The sequence below is a fragment of the Penaeus monodon genome, chromosome 2 (genome assembly GCF_015228065.2).
Source record: "Penaeus monodon isolate SGIC_2016 chromosome 2, NSTDA_Pmon_1, whole genome shotgun sequence".
NCBI classification, from domain to species: Eukaryota; Metazoa; Arthropoda; class Malacostraca; order Decapoda; family Penaeidae; genus Penaeus; species Penaeus monodon.
The window spans coordinates 54186594-54197131 of record NC_051387.1 but is presented as its reverse complement, the minus strand read 5'-3'; the positions used below and the strand labels follow the sequence as shown (position 1 = coordinate 54197131).

Here is a 10538-nt window from a genome sequence, read left to right as displayed (position 1 = left end):
CCTCCCCCCCCCCTCCTATTCATCGCGGAGCAGCAGCGTCACAAACCGCGGCACACAAGCCCAAATACAGATGACGACGACCCCGGAGGGCCAATGATCCCCCCCCCCCCCCGAGGCCATCCCAACGAGGACTCCCAGAGGTACTTCAGTCCCGAGAGACCCCGCCAGGTCGCACCTTCAGAGGGGCCCGGGCGTCTGAAAGGGGGTGGGCGCCGCCACGCACTCCATGCGCCACAGATGAGCAGCGCACTCTACTCCCGCACAACTCCTGTGGATTCAGGAACGACTCGAACTAAAATCTCCCCATCTACATTTGCAATAGATGTAGATGAAGGGGAATGAATAACGAGGTAGTGAGGAACGGACGATATATTTATATGAAGTAGGAAGAGGAGAGCAGAGGGAAAGCCGGCCATTACGGTACATTTCACGCCCTTGACCCCCCCCCCCCCTCCGGCTCCCACCCCGGCCCCTTCTCCTCCTCTCCTCCTTCCCTCTCCCCCCCCCGCCCCTTAACACTGACCCTCACATAGGAGAGGGACCCCTCCTCACATAACATAACACCACTCCCCTCTGTCCCTCTATCCAAAGCTCTGTTAACAAGTGACGTCATCTCAGGCAGACGTGGCCCACGTGCGAGACTTCAATTACGCCTACTGCTGTCGGCCCCCTTAGATCGCATGACACTTCCTCCTCTCTCAACCTCTATTCTAAATATTAACCCATCCAATAGACTCCTACCCTATCCTCCACTCTCCCATCCATATCCACCTTTCCTTTCCAATAGACTTCCACCTCCTATCTCTATTATCTCCTATCTCTTAACTATCCTTTTCTTCCCCTCGTCCATCTACTCTTCCTCCCTACCTTCACATACCATCTCCCTACCCTGCCCTCTCACTCCCCCAGCCCGGACACAAGCACGAGGCCCTGGCCCAATCAAAAGGAACAGCCGGTCGCATGCAAGAGCAGGACCACGATATCTAACAAAGAGTCAGTAGTATGACAGGCAGAAACACTCACCCCCTTGTCCTGAACCCCACAACCCTTCCTTTCCATCTCCCTCTCCCCTTCCTTTCCCATCATCCTCTCACATCCTTCACCTCTCCTATATACACATCTTTTCCACTCCCACCTCACTCAATCCGCCCGTTCCATACCCTTCCCCATAAATGTTCCCATCCCCTTACTCCCTCTTCGCCCATTTTCCCTATCAATAGACCCATCTTTTCCCCTCCCCCTTCCTCCCTCTGCCCCTTTCCCCTCTCCCCTTCCCCTCCCCCACCTTTCCCCTTCCTGTCTACACGGTCAGGTCAATTAAGGCCACAATATCTTATGTCCCTTTAGGCCTTATTTGTGTTTGTTCGTCCGGCTCCATTTGTCAGTCACATTTTTTTACTTTCTTTTTTTTTTCCTTTTACTCCTTTCCAATCATTTTTGCCGTTTTCAAATGACCCTTTTCTCTTTTTTTTTCTTGCATGTATTCGTTTCATTACAGTTACATTCATTTAATTACTCCCATACCCTGCATTCTCTTTAATTCACCTTCTTTTGATTCTACGCTTTTTCTCTTTGATTTAAGCTGCCTTCTTTGCGATTTTCGTTCACAAATTCCATGTGAACATTTCGTAAATCTACAGCAATGTCTCATATTCTCCCTGACTTTTCCCTTCACATCCCTTCCTTTCATTCCATGCCGCTCTTGAATTACCTTAATTATACAAAGTGCACAAAAAAAGCACACAGAAGGTTTAATTAATGAAAAATGAATAAATTACCATAAATAAAGAACAGTAACTTATAATTTACTTAATTCAATTTAGTAATTCAAAATTATTTAATTCCCATGCCTTCAATCCATTCATCTTACTCGCATTTAGATTCGTTCATTCATTCCCACCCTTCCCTTCTAGCATTCGCTTTATTACCTTCCCGACGTCTTCTCTCTCTTCTTATACTCTCCTCCCGTCCACTATTAAGGACTCAAATAAGAAGACTAATACTAATCCTAATCATATAAGAATACTCCTACCTCACGTACATCACCTCCTCCTCCTCCTCCTCCTCCTCCACTTGCCTCTCCCCTTCCTTCCCTCTAACCTCTCATTTAATCATTTCTTCCCTCTCTCTCCCCTCCCACTGACGAAAGGAGGGAGGGCAAAACAAAGCCAGGTCACGTCCCCTCACTCGGACGAACGACTGGCCATAGCATCGGATGAACTTGGCAGGTGAACCACCAGCTACGACCCAGCCGCCATTAGCCATGAAGACCCATTACTACGGCTATTTGGCAGGCGACATCAAAACAGATTGGCGGAGACGCGAACGACCAGCCACGACCAGCAGCCGCCCCCTAGTCACTCGTCACCGTCAAACATACTTACGAACGACCGGCCACCCCACAGCCACGACGCCTTCTACTCTACTCATCTGACGAACGGACGACCATAGCATCAAATGTACCTGGCGGACGAACGACCCACCCCCAGCCACGACACCGTCAAACACACTCAGTAGACGAATGACCAACAGCAGCACCAAATATACTTGACGGACGAACGACCAGCTCCGACCAGCCCCGACCCCACCTACTACGCACAATGGACGCGCCATCAAACATGCCAGGCGGACGAACGACCAGCTACGACCAACTGCGACCCCATCCAGCATACTCACAGTGGACGAACGACCATCCACGACGCCATCACGCTGACAAATGGCTAAAAACCTAATACGCGCTTCGTAGTGATGACCGGCGGGGAGGCCAAAGGTCAAAGGACGAGACGGGGAGGATGAAAGGTCAGGGATGGAGGACAGGTGGAAAGAGGAGGGAGATGGAGAGATGGAGAGATAGGAGGGGAGGGGAGGGGAGGGGGGTAAGGAGAGGAAGAGGGAAGAGGAAGACAGAGAGTAGAGGAGAGGAAGATGAAAAAGGAGAGGTGACGGGAAGGGGAAAGGGAAGGGAAAAAAGTAAATGACAGAGAAAAGAAAATGGGGGAGGGGAAGGGGAAAGGGAAGGGGGAGGGAGGGGAAAGACAGAGAGAGAAAGAGAAAGAGAAAGAGAGAGAATGAGGAAAGTAAGAATAGTCGATAATAGTGGAAAGAAAACGTGACGAAGACAAAGTAATACGGACTCTATTGCAATCACCATTATTAGGACATCATCTTCATTGCAATAGTAAAAACCGTCAAGTTCGAACCAATAAATGCACAGTCAGCCTTTAACCGACCAGATAAATAAAACAAATAAAATAAATAAATAAACACAGAAAGAGCCCCGATTACATCCAAATTCCGATCAAAAGAAAAAATGAATAAAATTCGGAGAAATGACAACAGAAAGAAAAAAGGATACACAGGATACGCTTAAACATCACGGTCCGGGTTAAACAGCAAAGACAAAGGCCGACGAACAGACACACACACACACACACACACACACACACACACACACACACACACACACACACACACACACACACACACACACACACACACACACACACACACACACACAACCTCTCTCTCTCAGTCTCTCTATCTCTATCTCACTCTCAAAGAGAAGGGAAGGGAAGGGAAGGAGGAGGGAATGAGGGTGGGGAGAAACCCGGAATATAGATGAGAATAAGAAGAGAATACAGAGGCGGAAGGTAAAGGCTACGGGGTGGGATTACAAGGAAATACATTTAAAACATCGAAGAAGATGAAAGAAGAAAAAAGGGGGAAAAATAAATATATAAATATAGAAATGAAATATATATACATATGACTGCCGCGATGGTCTAGTGGTCAGAGCACTGGACCCTCATGGTCCCGAGTTTAATTCCCCGCCGCGGCAGTCGTAAAAATGCCTGCGCTCCGACTAATGGCTCGAGCCGATCTCACGGCGAGAAAATGCATATCGCCTTGAGAAAGTCAAACGCAGGTGTCGTAGGGGAAGTTGCCGCCGTGTTAGCGTACCGGTTTATCAGGAAGGGCATCCAATCAGGCAAGGGCAGTACTGCTAAATAACCTCTCAATCGTGAAATGAGAGAGGCCTATCTCCTGCAGTGGAATGAATGGCCGTTGAAAAAAAAAATTATATATATATATATATATATATATATATATATACACACATTTATATACATATATATATACATATATATACATTATATATATATACATATATATACACGCATATACACATATATACATATACATGTATATATATATACATATGCATACATATATATACATATACATACATATATACATATATTTATACACCTAAGAAGATAAAATCACAAAATAAAACCGCCAAGAAAAAAAGAAAACGAAAGTGTAAGGAAGCGCCAAGAAAAACGGAAAACGAAACGAAAAGAGGCGATAACAGAACGCGCCGAGAGGTGACAAAAGAAGCGAAAAAAAAGAAAATGGAGAGAGACGATAAAGAAAACAAAAATAAAAAAGGGAAAAGGCACAAGTGAAATTTCGAATAAAGCAAGGAAACAAAAGAGAAGGGAAAGGGAAAAGCGAGAAGGATGCTTAAAGGTCCGTAAACCGAGAACTCTCCGGGAATTTCCCCCTCGGCGACGCACACATACGCACACGCACACACACAATGCGCACGTACATAAAACACACACATGCACACACATGCGCGCACACACACACACACACACACACACGCACACACACACACCCTACCCCTCTATCGCTGTAATAACACTATTAACACCACCATCCGAATAACAGATCTAATAAGGCATCAATATTTTCCTTCCCTCACACACTCCAAAATCAAACGACAATCCATCACGTGGCAGGTAATCCATAAAGACTGCCCAGCGTTGCCAAGCACGTGTGACGTCACCGTGATTACGTCACCGGAGGGCGATGACGTCAAGTGCAGAGGGGACGTGGGCGGGGGAAACAATCGAGGCGGAGGGGATAATCAACTCGATGGTTGCATTACACGGACGGACGTTAGCAGGTGAAGTAGGGTGGAATGAGAGGAAGGGAGGGTAGGGGAGACCGGAAAGGAATGTATGGAATGAAGACAAAATGGAAAGGAGACTGAGAGAGGGGGGGGGCGGGGAGGGGGGGGAGGGAGAGAGGGCGGGAGATGGAGATGGAGATGATATATATATATATATATATATATATATATATATATATATATATATATATATATATATATATATATAGAGAGAGAGAGAGAGAGAGAGAGAGAGAGACGTAGGTAAAACAAAACCATAAAACAAAAAAAAAAAAGACCAGCAAGGACAAGAAAAGCAAAATAAAAGCGAAGAATGTTTACGAAGCATCCCTCCTCCCCCTTCCCCCTTCCCCTCCCACCCACACACCCATCCCACCACCCCCTCCCCCCACCCCGCCACACACCACGCCCCGTCCTGAGTCAATCGCACAAACACACATTCCTTGTCATCCGAGGGTCAGCCTGGCCGCACTTGCACGCTGTTGCCTTGAATTCATCGCTGGCGGCTGGGATTGCATTCACTCTCCCCCGTGCCTCGCATTTTTCGCTTTTTGAGGCGCGCGGCTCTTCTGCTAATTCTACATAAACACATACTACTACTACTACTACAACTTGTACTACTACTACTACTGTTACTACTACTGCTATTACTACTACTACTATTACTTCTACTACTACTATTACTATTATTACTTCTATTACTACTGCTATTACTACTACTACTATTACTTCTACTTCTACTATTTACTACTACTACTACCATTGTAACTGTAATTATAACTACAACAGTAAGTACCAAAACTGAGACTACTGCAACAATTAATACTACTGTTACCACTACTACTACTAGTATAATTACTACTACTATATAATTACCATTATTACTAATACTACAATTACCACTATTACTACAACTACTAATACTACCACGACTTCTGCTACTGTTTACCCCCTCTCCTCCCAGCCTCCCCCCTCCACAGAATAATCCGATATTCCGAGACCCATCAGCCGGCTACAGCGTCTTAGATTAATCAACAGAAAGGCATAAGACAGATTACTTACGTCTTCATCTACAGCCATGTCCTCGGTACTGCTCCGTCCCTGGAGGAAAGAAAAATAGTTAGCTTCTTTGATTAATCACATTAGGGACAGCTGAAATGGAAAATGGAAAATGGAAAATGGAAAAGGGTGTGTGTGTGCGTGTGTGTGTGTGTGTGTGTGTGTGTGTGTGTGTGTGTGTGTGTGTGTGTGTGTGTGTGTGTGTGTGTGTGTGTGTGTGTGTGTGTGTGTGTGTGTGTGTGTGTGTGTGTGTGTGTGTGTGTGTGTGTGTGTGTGTGTGTGTGTGTGTGTGTGTGTGTGTATGTGTGTACGTGTGCGTGTGTGTACATGTACGTACAACCGTACTCTGCCGCCTGAGCACCGCGCCAAAACACCCAATCAACACGACCACAACAAGTTAAAATGAGGCAAGTGCAATCAACGCCCCTCCTCCCACCGGGCGCCTTCGGGATAAGAAAATAATCACCTGGCTTTAATGGCGACGGCAGGGATACCTTTTGTGCCGCCCCAACCTCCTCCGACGCCCACGGGGCAAATGTCTATCGATGCCTTTTTGCTTTCATCGGCGCGGAAGGCAGACCCGCAGCCCCCGGTCAAATCCCGACTACCCGTCGCCTCATCGGGCGTGCGCAGAATCTCCTACCTAATCCCCATTTCCCTCTTCCCCACTCCATATCTATCTATTCCCCACCTCCCCATCTACCCACTGTCCTATCCCCCTATCTACCCTTCCGCCCTATCACCATTTCCAACCCACCTTATTACCTTCCTACTTCCCGCCCCCGCCTCCCATCCACAACCGCACATCCTTCATTCACCTATCGCCACGCACGCACGCCTGCCCTCATCAGCCATGTTTACCCAGAGCTATCAGCAAAGTTGCCTTGGTATTACCTTGCCTACTATCCGATCACCATGCATATCGCCTTCCGCTGTCCTTTCCACTCTACCAACCCATCATCATCGTTAGTTTCCACTCGCCAGCCACGCCATCAGCCGCCTCCCCATCCTTGCAACATCTCAACCATCGCCCCCCGCCTCCCCCATTACCTCGCCACCATTGTCCCCATTGCCATCACTCCTCGCACTTTCCAGCTCTCACATCCCACCATCCTGCAAACCAACTCCCAGCCATCCTCCCATCCTGCCAGCCTCCCCATCCTTCCATCCTTCCACGAGCGAAGTCGCGAGGCAGCCGATCCCCTCGTTACCCTGGAAACCCCTCCCCCCCACCCCCACCCCCCTCCCCCCCACAGAACGTCCTCCACGCCCTTCGCCCTTCGTGCTTCGGGCGGGGGCAAGGGAGGGGCGTCGGGCGTCGGGGCAAGGGAGGGGCGTCGGTCGTCGGGGCAAGGGAGGGGCGTCGGTCGTCGGGGCAAGGGAGGGGCGTCGGTCGTCGGGGCAAGGGAGGGGCGTCGGTCGTCGTCGGGGCAAGGGAGGGGCGTCGGTCGTCGTCGGGGCAAGGGAGGGGCGTCGGGCGTCGGGGCAAGGGAGGGGCGTCGGGGCAAGGGAGGGGCGTCGGGCGTCGGGGCAAGGGAGGGGCGTCGGGCGTCGGGGCAAGGGAGGGGCGTCGGTCGTCGTCGGGGCAAGGGAGGGGCGTCGGTCGTCGTCGGGGCAAGGGAGGGGCGTCGGTCGTCGTCGGGGCAAGGGAGGGGCGTCGTCGTCGGGGCAAGGGAGGGCCGCGGTCGTCGTCGGGGCAAGGGAGGGGCGTCGGTCGTCGGGGCAAGGGAGGGCGTCGGCGTCGGGCAAGTCGGATGGCTTTGATCGTTTGATATGCGTTTCTCTTTTCACCCGCTCTTCGATTCGATGTGGGTCTTGATTTCGCATAGACTTGGTTCCTTCGCTTCCAATCGCGTCCCTTCGACTCCGACACTCGACTCGCGTCCCTTCGACTCTCGAACTCGACTCCGTCCCTTCGACTCTCGACACTCGACTCGCGTCCCTTCGACTCTCGACACTCGACTCGGCGTCGCCTCGACTCTGCGACACTCGACTCGCGTCCCTTCGACTCTCGACACTCGACTCGCGTCCCTTCGACTCTCGACACTCGACTCACGTCCCTTCGAGTCTCGACACTCGACTCACGTCCCTTCGACTCTCGACACTCGACTCGCGTCCCTTCGACTCTCGACACTCGACTCGCGTCCCTTCGACTCTCGACACTCGACTCACGTCCCTTCGACTCTCGACTCGCGTCCCTTCGACTCTCGACACTCGACTCGCGTCCCTTCGACTCTCGACACACTACTCGACTCCGTCCTCGACTTCGTCGCTCCTCGACTCTCGACACTCGACTCGCGTCCCTTCGACTCTCGACACTCGACTCACGTCCCTTCGACTCTCGCACTCGACTCGCTCCCTTCGACTCTCGACACTCGACTCGCGTCCCTTCGACTCTCGACACTCGACTCGCGTCCCTTCGACTCTCGACACTCGACTCGCGTCCTTCGACTCTCGACACTCGACTCACGTCCCTTCGACTCTCAATTCTTGACTCTCGTCTCTTCGACTTTCAACTCAACTCTTTCCTTCTCTCCCCACCTTCCCTTCACTCCCATCCCTCCCATAGCCCCTCTCTTCTCTCCCCTATCTCCTCACTTCTCTCTCCCCCTCCTCTCCGTCCTCTCCCCTCTCTCTCTTATGATATCAACTTTCACTCGCGGATATTCAGTCCATCATTCTCCTTCTCCTTCTCCTTCTCCTTCTTCTTCCCCTCCTCCTCCTCCTCCTCCTCCTCCTCCTTCCACGCCCCTACCTCCATTACAACAAATCCTTTTCATCCTATGCCTTCTCCCCTTTATCATTTTATCCCCTTTCCCCTCTTTAAGGCCCTTCCCTTCCCCTTCCTTTACAGTAGGCTATTACCATGCGTTCCTGAAAAACTTTTGAAGCATGTGTGAGCGTGCGTACGTACGTACGTACGTACGTACGTACGTGTGTGTGTGTGTGTGTGTGTGTGTGTGTGTGTGTGTGTGTGTGTGTGTGTGTGTGTGTGTGTGTGTGTGTGTGTGTGTGTGTGTGTGTGTGTGTGTGTGAGTGTGTGTGTGTTGTTTGCGTGCGTGCGTGCGTGCGTGCGTGCGTGCGTGCGTGCGTGCGTGCGTGCGTGCGCGTATGTATGTATTTATGTAAGCATTTATGTATGTATGTATGTATGTATAGTTGCACTTATACATGCACGCATTCATACCTAAATATAACAACATATTAACGCATATAAATCCTTCATATTTCTCTTTTTCCATCCTTTCATTTTTTCCCAATTTTCTCTCCTCATCCTTCTCTCTCTTCCTTCACCTTCATCCTTCTCTCCCCTTCTTTTCTCTCTTCCTCAATCTTTGTCTCACCCTTCCCTCTCTTCCCCTTCCTTTCTCTTCGCATCAGTGCTTCTTCCCCTGCCCCCTTCTTCCCCTGCCCCCTTCTCCTACCTTCTCCTTCTATTTCTATTTCCCCTCCCCCCTCCCCTTCCCTTTCCCCTTCTCCTCCTCCTTTCCCTTCTTCTTTTCCTCCCCTTCCTTTCCTTCTCTTTCTTCCTTCCACTTCTTTTCTCTCTTCCCCTCACCTTCCCTTCTCCTTCTCCTTCCTTCCCCTTCCTTCTCTCCGTTTCCTTCAACTTTCTTCTCCTCCACCTCCCATTCTCCTTCCCCTTCCTCCCCCTTCCTCTCAAGCCTTTCTTCAACGTTTATCCTCCGTTCTTTCCTTTCTTTATTCCTATTGCTTTTCCCTTCCTTTATCTAGCTTTTTTTTCTCCTTACCCGTTTTAATTTTGTGCTACTCAATCCTTCTCCTTCTCCCCTTTCATCGCCTTCTACTTTCTCCGGGTTATCCTTCCTTATTCTTTTTTTACTCTCCTCTCCCTCTCCTCGCTCTCCCTTGCCTTCCATTCCCTTCTCTTCTGAGCGGCGTAAGGGCCTTTTCATTCTATTTCTGCTCTCCTTCCTCTCCTTTCCCTGTCCCTCACTCGTCCTTCTCTCGTCTTCCCTTCATCTATCCCTCTCGCCTCCTTTCCCTTCTTAACTCGTCCTTTCTATCCTTCTCTCTCCTCTCCTCTACTCTCCCTCTCTCCCTTTCCCTCCTTCTCCCTCTATTTTTCCATCTCCCTATCTCCCTCTCTCGAAAATGACTACGAGGAAAGAAACCAAGTCAACATCCCAATATCTCCGGCCGTGACGTAACAGGGGGCAATTTTTCGAGAAAGAAAAAAAAATCTCGTCATATGAGGCGATTGCTGGGATTCGAACAAAAGCTCACTGTTTGCGGACTGAAGAATCTAAGCGATGGTGTTTCTGCTTCTGTTTCCGTTTCGCTGATTACCGCGTGGAAGGAGTTTTCGAGGAATTCTGCGTTCAGAATTTGCAGGTACATTATCGTTTCATGGCATATTCCTCTTGTGTCTTCTTGTTTCTTTCATGATTTATTGCTATTATTATTATCATCATTATTATCATTATTATCACCCATCATTATTATCAGTATCAATCTTACTATTACCACTGCCATT

General features: G+C 49.6%; 1 long non-coding RNA gene across 1 annotated transcript in view; it reads right to left on the bottom strand.

Annotated features, from left to right (window-relative positions):
• Positions 1-6182, bottom strand: part of LOC119583865 — a 78816-nt gene extending 72634 nt beyond the window's left edge. Inside the window, exon 1 of the long non-coding RNA XR_005229738.1 lies at positions 6044-6182. This is a non-coding gene — a long non-coding RNA (uncharacterized LOC119583865). The remainder of the gene's footprint in view (positions 1-6043) is intronic.
• Between the last annotated feature and the right edge of the window lie 4356 nt (positions 6183-10538).